General features: G+C 39.5%; 1 pseudogene; it reads left to right on the top strand.

Annotated features, from left to right (window-relative positions):
• The first annotated feature begins 8,045 nt into the window (after positions 1 to 8,045).
• LOC126066784 (40S ribosomal protein S26-like) lies at positions 8,046 to 8,601 on the top strand (annotated as a pseudogene).
• Positions 8,602 to 11,210: the final 2,609 nt, after the last annotated feature.

The following is an 11,210-nucleotide window of genomic DNA, read 5'->3' on the forward strand; positions in this document are numbered from 1 at the left end:
CTTGACACAACCCTAGGATGGGGCATAGGAGGCTAAATGACTTGCCTGAGGTCACATGACTAACAGGTGACTGAGCTGGGATTTGAACCAAGGCAGTCTGGCTTCAGATCAATGCTGTTTATTTCCTCCTTTTGTACAATGTCTGGCACATATTAATCACTCAAACTATGATTATGCTGCTGCCATTTAAACCTTTCAATGGCTTCCCATTTTCTCAGGAAAAATTCAGACTCCACACTAGGGTGTGTGTGGCTCTGTCTGTCCTGGCTCTGCCACCTGTTTGATTTCAAGGTGTGTCAATCTCTTCCTCAGTCATGGCCCTCCATCCCCATGTGATGTTGCAGTTTCTTGAACATTCCTAACCTTTACTCTTCTCGGGACGTTTGCAGATGCTGATCCCTCTGCCTGGAATGTTTCTCTCCCCCCAGAACATGTGGTCGTGTCTGCTCACCACCTTCTCAGATGGGGCTCTGAGCACTCATCCGACAGCAGGTGCTCCCAATCTGTTATCTTCTTTTTTGGTCTTCTTTATTTCCTTCAGGAAACCTTGGTGGCGTAGTGGTTAAGTGCTAGGGCAGCTTAACCTAAAGGTCGGCAGTTCAAATCTGCCAGGTGCTTCTTGGACACTCTATGGGGCAGTTCTACTCTGTCCTATAGGGTCGCTATGAGTCGGAATCGACTCGATGGCAATGGTTTTTTTTTTTTTTTTTTGGTTATTTCCTTCATAACACTTGCTACACTTTGCAGTTACTGCGTTCGTTTATTTACTTGTTCTTTGTGATTTTCTACCTCCGGTCTATTAGATGATCAGCAACAAAAGAGTAGGGACATCTAGCTTCTTTACTTCAGAACCCCTGGGGCCAGCACTCAAACATATTTGTTGCATAAATGAATGAATGGACAAATTATTATTTTTAAGAGTAGACCTTTGTGGGAAATTTCAGATATTTTTTCTTTTTGAACAGTATATATGTGTAGAGATGGCATGATTGAAGTGCTATAGTCAGCTTTACCAAAGTGCTCATAGTATTTCTTTTCTATAGATCAAAGGGTTTTGAGCTTTGCACAGTTGCAGGGCAAATAGAACTTTGACTTACCTTTTAGAATTCACATGCCTAATTTTATGTGTCATTGACAGTTCTTTCAAGTTGCTACCAATTATAATTTTTTTTTCTCTTGGGAAGTATTCTAAAAGTCAAGAGGCATGTAAATTATTATTGTTTAGCTTAAATGGGTAACATTTACACACAAATATTAAGAGACTTACACATACAGTGATCTGAATATTCATAATTCTTCCACTAACAGTTTATCATTAATTAATTAATGCATTAATTAATTCATTCAGACATTAATTGAGAGTGCATCTATGAAACAGGCATTGTGCTATACCCTGGAGCAAAAAGACAAATATGTCAAAGGCCTTCTTCCTAAGGCATTTATACTTTAGTGGGAAAGAAAAGTAAACATAATTACAAGGCAGTGTAAGACATTCTATTCTAGAAAGAAGCCCAGGATACTAGAAGAGTATATGAGAAGAAGAACTTAATCTTGGGCAGAGAGACAGGCGAGGGCTTCGTGGGTATGCTGCCTGAGGTCGAAGGTAAAGAAATGGGTTGGGAATGCATTTCTGTAAAGGTACAGGGGTATACAAGGGCTGGAACCTTCCGGGAGCTATAATCAGGCCAGTTAGAGCCAATTCTACATTGATAGCCTTAAAGTGCCCCATAATGGTGACTCTACAAGCACAGGCTCTGTCTTCTGGCTCTCAGGTTCCTCCACATACTGACCTCACTCTTCCTCCAGTAGTTTTTCTCCCCTCCATTCAGGGTTACCCTATGCACTCCATACTTATTCCAACCTGTGACCATTGGAATGGAGCTCCCATTATTCATGAAGTTCCCAATTCATAATGCCTTTCCTGGTCTTCTCTGGTATTTCAACTTTTTCCCATCCTTCCTTGCCTGTCTTAATGATCACTTCTTCCAGGAAGACCTCTCTGACTATACCTGTCCATAGTAATCTCTTGCAGCTCTGAAATGATTTTGTCTGTACAGATAGTATCTTAAGAATCTACTACTTTATGCTTTAATTATTTTGCATATGAAGTTTGCATTCCCAACTCATTTATGAATTTGGTAATGGTAGGTATTCCTTTGTGACTTTAATTTGTTTGCTAGCAACGGCAATGGGCAATGGGTTAGCTCAGTGTAGGGCATAATGAAAACTTAGAACTACAATATGACAAGTATTAACTGAACAATTTTTTAATGAACACTGCTCTTTGTTTATCGTGTCTTGAAGTCCCTTGACTTTTGTATCCAAATCCATTGCTGTCGAGTAGATTCTGACTCATAGTGACACTATAGTGCCACCAGGGCTCCTTGAACTTTTGTACAACTGAGTGAAAAAAATGGACAGTGTTTATTCCTCCTACATTTACTTATCTTGTGACTTTGAGCAGTGAAAAAAGCATCAATAAGATCTGTATAAGGCAGCATGTATACATCATTGAAACAAAGCGGAGTGGAAACAGCAACTTGCAGAATGATGCAGTATGACACCATTTATGTAAATTAAAAAAAAGATACATACTACAGTATATTTTTAATGGGCATATACATGTATATATATATATGTACACAAATAAATAAATATATATATTATATAAAAAATAAAAAATGGCCTGGAAGGATATGCATGCAATTCATGCTAGTGGTCGTCTCTAGGTTGGGAAAGGCTAGTCAAAGAAGTTTTTAATGCGTTCTATCTTTACTTTACAAAATAAATTCAGGGCAAATAAGAAAAAAGATTTCCAAGGGTCAATACTATTTTTCAATGGTTTACATGTTGTATGATTATTTGTTGTATTATTCCCCATACTCTTCTTTATTTTAAAAATCTCTGAAACACCCAAACATACATGCACACACAGAAATTGCTTGTGTGGCTCAAGAAATGGAACTTTTAGGAAAAATAGAGACAAGGAAGGTGGAGACATGCCTTTAACAGCTCAATTATCATGCGTGCAAAATTTTTCTTGTAAAATATTCAAGCCCCTACTATTTCACCGTTACAGCTCCTTGTAGCTCGGGAGACAATTTTAGTAAAAATAAATCCTGTGGCCTATGCATAGTCCTAGGTTTTCATATAGGCTTCATGAGATAATGCGGGAGTTGCCTTGGAGGACTTGAGCTAACTCTCTCCAAAGGAACTGAGCTTTCTCTTTGCCTTTTCTCAACTATATGATTTCAGGTGAGGTTATTGGGCAATCGTTATACTGGTAGGAGGACTGGATGGAGTTTGAATTTTAATGCCTTGAGCCTCTGCCATTATAAGGTCAATACTGACTCAGGAGAGTTACAAATAGGTAGATAGTGTCGAGGGGGCTGATCATTAACATTCCTGTAAAAGCTGAGAGGGTGGGTGGATCGAGGGGTCAGCGGTGAGGACCTGGGGACATCACTGATTTACAAGGTCTCAATTGCTCTCACTTAAACTCACATCAGTGGAAAAGATAGAAAGATTTTAAATGAACAAATTGAGCTGATTCAACAAGATTGTGTGACCTTATAACCAAGTTCAGCCTGAGGAGATAATAAAGAGACAATTGAATCCGAAAAGGAGGGCCCAGTTGTTTAAATACTAACTCATATAGAAGGAAACCCTGGTGGTGTAGTGGTTAAGAGCTACAGCTGCTAACCAAAGGGTCAGCGGTTCGAATCCACCAGGTGCTCCTTGGAAACTCTATGGGGCAGTTCTGCTCTGTCCTATAGGGTCGCTATGAGTCGGAATCAACTCGACAGCAGTGGGTTTGGTTTTTTTTAGTTTATAAAGGGAAATTTCCTTGTAATCCAAGTCTAGCTAAATGTCTAAGAATAGGTCTTGAAGTAGTTATTTAAAAATCATTTTAAATTACATATATGTGTGCATTATATATGTGTGTATGTATATATATGTATATGTACACACAAACATAAAACATATGTATATAAGTTATATATACATATATAATAATATATAAATACATAACATATATATGATGTATATATAGAGTCTAACAAATCAATGCCTATTATCAATAAATGTATAATATAATAATCAATAAATATGAGCATTATGAATAGAAAAAAGCTTATTTTCCTTTTCAATTTCTTATTCTTGATTGAGATTATTAACCCTCCTGAACTGGTCTGAAGTTTTGGAACAAATGCTAACAACTAGGATTGTTAGGCAATTGAAGTTGGGGCAAGAATAGTGAATGACAAAGCTTCTCCCTCATCTGTGAGGGCTCCCACAGTCACCGACATGCTTACTCTCCTCCTAATTGGGAGTGTGGTTGCTTTCCTCTGTTCATGGAGTACTGATCTGTGCCAGGCTCTGTACTAGGCACTTGATATAGGTCTTCTCTTCTAAACCTTACCGCAAGATCTGTTGTGTAAGCATAAGTATCTTCATTTTCCAGAAGTGAAAGCTTTGGCTAAGTAGCTTTGCTGAGAGACACATAACTGCTAAGCGGTATAGCCAGTATTTGAAATTAGGTCTTTCTGACTCCTAACACTTGATGTAGCAATCACTAGCAAGAAGTGTCCTGACCATGTTCAATAGCAGTTGGGAGTAGCTTTCTCTCTAGTGCAAGGGGAAAGTTCTCGAACCTGAAGGACAGATTAGATTGCAGTTAGAGGCATGTATGATTCAGATCCCTCCCACAGCAGTTGTGAGAACCATAGAACACTCATTGACTGTGTAAAGATGTTCCAAAACTTTGTACCTAGGGTCAGTGCTGAGACCACTGCCCTGGGTGGAAGGCAGCATAATTTGTGGAACATGCATGGGCTCTGGAGCCAGTTGAATCAAATCCACATTTGTCACTTGATAACCTTGCAGCCTTGAGAAAGTTCCTTAACCACACTGGTGACAGTAGTGCCTGTGTCGCAGGGTTATTGTGAGCATTGGAGAAAAGGCAGTATCCGGCACATGGCAGATACTAAATTGAAGGCAACTATTATTATTAGTGGAGCCCTGGTGGTTCAGTGGAAACCCTGGTGGCATAGTGGTTGAGAGCTATGGCTACCAAAAGGTCAGCAGTTCGAATCCACCAGATGCTCCTTGGAAACCCTATGAGGCAGTTCTACTCTGTCCTATAGGGTTGCTATGAGTTGGAATTGACTCAGTGGCAATGGGTTTGGTTTTTGGATGGTTTAGTGGTTAAGAGTTCAGGCTGCTAACCAGAAGGTCAGCAGTTTAAATCCACCAGCCACTCCTTGGAAACCCCATGGGGCAGTCCTACTCTGTCTTATAGGGTCACTATGAGTTGAAATTGACTTGATGGCAATGGGTTTGGATTATTATTATTAATAACACTAATTATAAATACTTGTTGGACATTGAACCTCAACCGAGAAAAGACTGTATAGTGCTCTAGGTTGAGGGATGTACTAGTCAGACCTAGTGTGCATATATGGCCCACAGGCTAGCAGCACAGAGGTTTCCTGTGGAAACAGCCTCCCTTCACTGTTGCACATGGGTGCTCCGGCTCCCCAGAAGAGTGCAGTGTCTCCCACCCATATTTTGCCAGGTGGTTGATACAAAGGCACCTGCTGAAACAGACTTTTGCATGTAGCTGGAGAGATCCTACTCTGGCCCTGGGATATAGCCTAGGCCACTGGCCCTTTGAGCATAGATGTGTTCAGTCTTTGGATATCTCTTCATTTTGGTCCATTTTCTTGGGTGTCTTGAAAGTACCTGTCTCCTGTGTGTTAACCCTTTTTTAAGGAGAGGCCTTTCTTTTAGAATAAAGATTTTCATAACCGAGGGGAGTGCCTTCCCATATGCACATTCGTTAGCATGGATAAACTTGGAGAAGAGAGACAGCCGAAATGATAAACTTTAATAGCTAACATTTATAGAGAAGTTGCTCTGTGCCAGGCACCATGTGACGCGCTTGACATGTATTAATCTTTTAATCATTTAATTTTCACAACAGCCCATGTTAGGAAGATACTATTGTTACCCCACTGTGCAGTTGAAGAAACAGACACAGAGTACTTAGCTATACTATTCAAAGTCACAGTCCATAAGTGGCAGAACATTTAAACCCTGGCATTCCACCTCCAAAGGCCTTGAACAGTTGGAGGCAATGATTGGCATTTACAGCTTATGGGTTCCATTACCATGGTGATAGAGTTGTGTACAAAGTAAAATGGCAGATAGCTAGCAGAAAGGAGTCCCTCCACCTCAGAACCCAAAGCTTTTGCTACTCTGAGTTAAAGGCATGCTTCTTCTCAAGATTGTGTCCCCCACATCTAATTACAGAGTAGTTAGGTAGCAGCAGGGATTCTAACCCATATTTATTGAAATCAAATTAAATGTTTGCTCATTTTGTTATCTCGGAAATAACCTTGCTTTAATGATATGCTAAGTACATACACTGTGGCAAGATCACAGAGCACAGCATCTTCGCTGAGTATAACATAGGCCCACCTTCGTGATGTCATTTTTATCAGAAATCATATCTTTAGTTGTCTGGTTTATGCATACTCCAACTTCTTTTGTGCTTTATATTTTGCTTGTTTTCTTTTCACAAAGTTGTTTTGCTTGTAACATTAAAACAAAACAAAAACATTGCCATAGCGTTTGTCCCATAGTTTGTTCCAAGGCTGTGACCTTTACAGGAGTGGACTGCCACATCTTTCTCCTGCAGAGCAGCTAGTGGGTTCAAACCACTGACCTTCCAGTCAGCAGCTAAGTGCTTAATCATTGTTCCACCAGGGCTGCTAGTAGCACAGAGTGCATTTTTGGGTAACCTAAGACATTCTAAGCCCTAGGAGTTCGGAAATATTCTAAAACTTTCCAGTTACCCAGAAAGAAACAAGTAGCAAGGTAACAACAAGCACTTGTGAGAATACACGGCTTACTCAATTTCTTTCTGCTTTTTCTCATTTACAGCATAAACTTAGATATCTGTAATGCTTAACTATTTTCTGTGCCACAGAAAACGGTTGGATCTTGGCTTTCTACTCTTGATTGCAGGGGCCATTGGCCTAGCCATTTCCACCAAATGAGTAGGTGACTCGTGGTCTGGATGACTCAATACCAATCACTCTGTTACAGTTGTCATCAGTAACATGTCCAGGGAACTGCATGATTTTGGAGAATGCAAACCTAAACCCATGGAGCTATATTCACTTGGATTCCACATGCTTGAATTTAAGATTACTGGATCTGGCTGAATATACATGCAAGTCCAGGTCTAGGCAAGATGGAAATGCTGGGGAACTTTTCAGTGTTGAAACTTCCCGAGCAGCATCTCCTTCTCCCACCTTGGTGATGCCAACTCTCTCCTTGGTGAATCATGCCTATACCTCCGTATTCTTTTTCCTCTTCTCCTATCAAATTTGGGCCCTGTCTTAGTCATCTAGTGCTGCTATAACAGAAATACCACAAGTAGATGGCTTTAACAAAGAGAAATTAATTTTCTCACAGTCTAGTAGGCTAGAAGTCCAAATTCAGGGCATGAGCTCCAGGGGAATGTTTCTTTCTGTGTTGGCTCTGGAGGAAGGTCCTTGTCATCAACTTCCTCTGAACTAGGAGCTTCTCTGGGCAGGGACCCTGGGTCCAAAGGACATGCTTTGCTCCTGGTACTTCTTTCTTGGTGGTATGAGGTCCCCCATACTCCACTTGCTTCCCTCTCCTTTTATCTCTTTTAAGATAAAAGGTGGTGCAGTCCATATCCCAGAGAAACTCTCTTTACATTGGATCAGGGATGTGACTTTAGTAAGGGTGTTACAATCCCACCCTAACCTCTTTAACGTAAAATTACAATCACAAAATGGAGGACAACCACACAAAAGTGGAAATCATGGCCCAGCCAAATGGATACACACATTTTTGGGGACATAATTCAACCCATGACAGCCCCTGAGAAAGGATTTGATAAAATCATTTGCAATAATAGGTAATTAACTATAAGATTTAATTTTTTAAAACTATATTCTGATCCATTTGTATTTTAATAGAACTTCAATGTTCATCTGAAGGAATACATGCATTCTAGACGTAAGGAACTGTTTGAGCAGGTATATTTTTGTAACTGGAAACTTCTTTCTCATGCCTATGAACAAGTAAGTGGCCACTCTTACTGCATATTTAAAGGGTTGACCTTGCATTTTAAATATCATAGTTGTTAGGCATGTCCTACTTGTTGAGAAAAATAAACTGCTGCCAAGGCTCTATGTTAACAATGAAGATCAAGCTCTCTGGTCCTCCCTTCCAAGGTGACTAAGAAAAGAAGGAAGAAGGGTCATGCCAAAAAGGGCTGCGGCCATTTGCAGCCTATTTGCTGCGGGAACTGTACCTGCCGCCTGCCCAAAGTCAAGGTCATTAAGAAGTTCGTAATTCGAAACATGGTAGAGGCCGCAGCCTTCAAGGACACTTCCAAAGTGAGTGTCCTCGATGCATATGTGCTTCCTAAGCTATACATGAAACTACATTATTGTGTGAGTTGTGCCATTCACAGCAAGGTGGTCAGGAACTATCCTCATGAAGCCCAGAAGGACAGAACACCCACCCCCATTTAGACCTGCAGGTACTGCCCCATGACCTCGCCAAAGCCCATGTAAGGATTTGAGTCCTTAAAGGCTCAAAAAAAAAAAAAAAAAAATTCGGGTAGAAAGATAAGATTAATTATAAATGACTCTTATGTAAATTTCATCAATAAAATCTAATAAAGACTAAACAAACAAACCCGTTGCAGTGGAGTAGGTTCCAACTCATAGTGACAGGGTGGAATTGCCCCACAGAGTTTCCAAGGAACACCTGGTGGATTTAAACTGCGACCTTTTGGTTAGCAGCCATAGCACTTAACCACTACACCACCAGGGTTTCCTGACAAAGACTAGCAAAAGTTATTTTACATGTAAACAATATTAAAAGAAACATTTTCATAAAATGAAATTTTGTACCTTTTCGTATACCAGTAGATCTGAAAGGGGTCTTGTAGATAAGTGGTTTTCAAAATGTCTTCCCTGCACCAACAGCAACAGCATCTTCGTTAGAAATGCACATTCTCAGGCTCCAGCTGAGACACAAAATCACTCTGGGTGTGGGCCCAGCAATCCGTGGCTAAGAAGCTCTCTGGGTGATTCGGATGCACGCTAGAGTTAAGAGCCAACGTTGTAGATGATGATGTGTGACTCATCCTAATTCACAGATGAGTAAATTGAGGCTCAAAAAGGTTAAGAGGCTGAGCAGAGCTGCTGGTTTTTGGTAGTATTCTTTTTACCATACTCAGTTAAGTCCTGCTGGCTAAGCAATCTGAATGAGTAAGGTTTGCTGCAGCATCTTTGATTGACAGGATGGTCAAATGGCTTCCCGATTGTGTGGTTTTACCCTAGTAAAGGCCCGGGGGGTGAGACTTGAACAACTTCAATCTCTTGGAGCCTCTCAGGGATCAGGCTGCTCCATATTCACTCTCTTTAAAAAGATCAGCATTCATTTTCCTTTAAAGCTGGGGTTAGTCTGCCTGACTTGCATACAAATCAGATGAATGAATTCATTACCAAAAGCTAGATTAAGTTTTGCAGCTGTTCCGCCTGGGCATCTAGTAGAGAGAGGGGCCAGCACAACCGAAAATCCTTTACTGATCAAGGCAGTCTGAAAATGCAATCTTACGTGGTAAGTAGCATTCAGAAATATTGAAATTAACTGAAGAATTAAAATGACTTCGCCTAAACATGTGGGGAGTTGGGAAATCCTGGAGTGCCACCAAACATGGTGTGTCAGGTGGGGCTGAGAAGAACAGATGCTGTCTTTTCAGCTGGCTCACCTCAAGGGGATATAGGAATGAGAATTTCAGGTTTCAAAAAAGATTTATAAATTTAGAGCAAATACGATGTTTGCCACTTTAGCAATCTCTCTTAGCCATGAATCTTGAATTCATAACCTTTAAAATAGACAGTGTCCAGGAACTGATTTCTTCTTACCTGGTATCCTCAGCAGAGTGGTGCCAACATGTGACTCCATTCATTCTTTCCTTCACGAGCGTAGCCATTTATCCTGCCAAGACTTTACAGCAGTCTGCTATGTGCCAGAACTATTCTGGGACTGTTTTTCTCTTCTTTCTTGCCTTTTATTCCCTATTAAATGAACAATTTCTGTCTTCTATTTGTCCCTCTACTAGTTTGAAAATTATCTACTCTATTCTTTCTTTTAGTGGTTACTGTAGAAATTTCAACAAATATTCTTAAAATTTTCAAAGTTTAAAGTTAATCAAAACCTTGACTTTCTTTATAGAATACAAGTTCTTTTTAAAATTTTAATTTCATTTGTCTTATTCTGATTTATAAGTTATTATGTAGTATTTTTAAGTCTACTTAAAAAAACAAACTCTAATTGACATTATAATTACTGTTTTATACAGTCAGTGATCATTAATATTAGCTCACTTCATTACTTCTTGCATCTCAGGTCCTACATCTGGGGTCACTCTTCTCCTTCCTGAAATACCTCCTTTAATTTATCGTTTAATGAAGGTGTGCTGGTGATGAACTTTCTCAGGTCTATAAATGTCTTGATTATGACTCCATTCTTGAGACATATTTCATTGAATATAGACTTCTAAGTTGACATTAACTTTCTTGTAGCTCCTTAAGGCATCATTCCACGATCTTCAGAATTTCACTGATATATTGAGAAATCAATTGTCTAACATCTCTTTGAGTGTTATCTGGCTTTCTTTTTTTTTTTTTTCTGACTTAAGGTTTTTCTTTTTTTGTTGATTTTGCAGCAATTTTACTATAATGTATTTAGTTTGGGATTTCTTTTAGCTTATCCTGTTTGGGATTTACTAGATCTCTTGAAACTCTGGATTGGTGTCTTTGATCAGTTCTTGAAAATTCTTAGATATCGTCTTTGAAATATTTCCTCTTACTCTTCTCTCTTCTCATTTTGGGACTCCAGTATTTAGATCTTATTTTTATATTTTCCACATTCTTTACCTTCTACTTTGTATTTTCTGCCTCTTTTTCTTATCTTTTCATGCTGCATTCAGGGTCTTTTATTTGGTTTGTCTTCCTAGTACACAGTAGACATCTTTGTGGAATGAGATGAAATAATAAATTAAAAAAAAAATCTTATTGCCTGAAATTAGTGTTCTGTGAGACACAAACTGGAAAGCCCGAGCTAATAAAAATTCTTAAATTTTCTGTGGC

The sequence above is a fragment of the Elephas maximus genome, chromosome 2 (assembly GCF_024166365.1).
Source record: "Elephas maximus indicus isolate mEleMax1 chromosome 2, mEleMax1 primary haplotype, whole genome shotgun sequence".
Classification (NCBI taxonomy): domain Eukaryota; kingdom Metazoa; phylum Chordata; class Mammalia; order Proboscidea; family Elephantidae; genus Elephas; species Elephas maximus.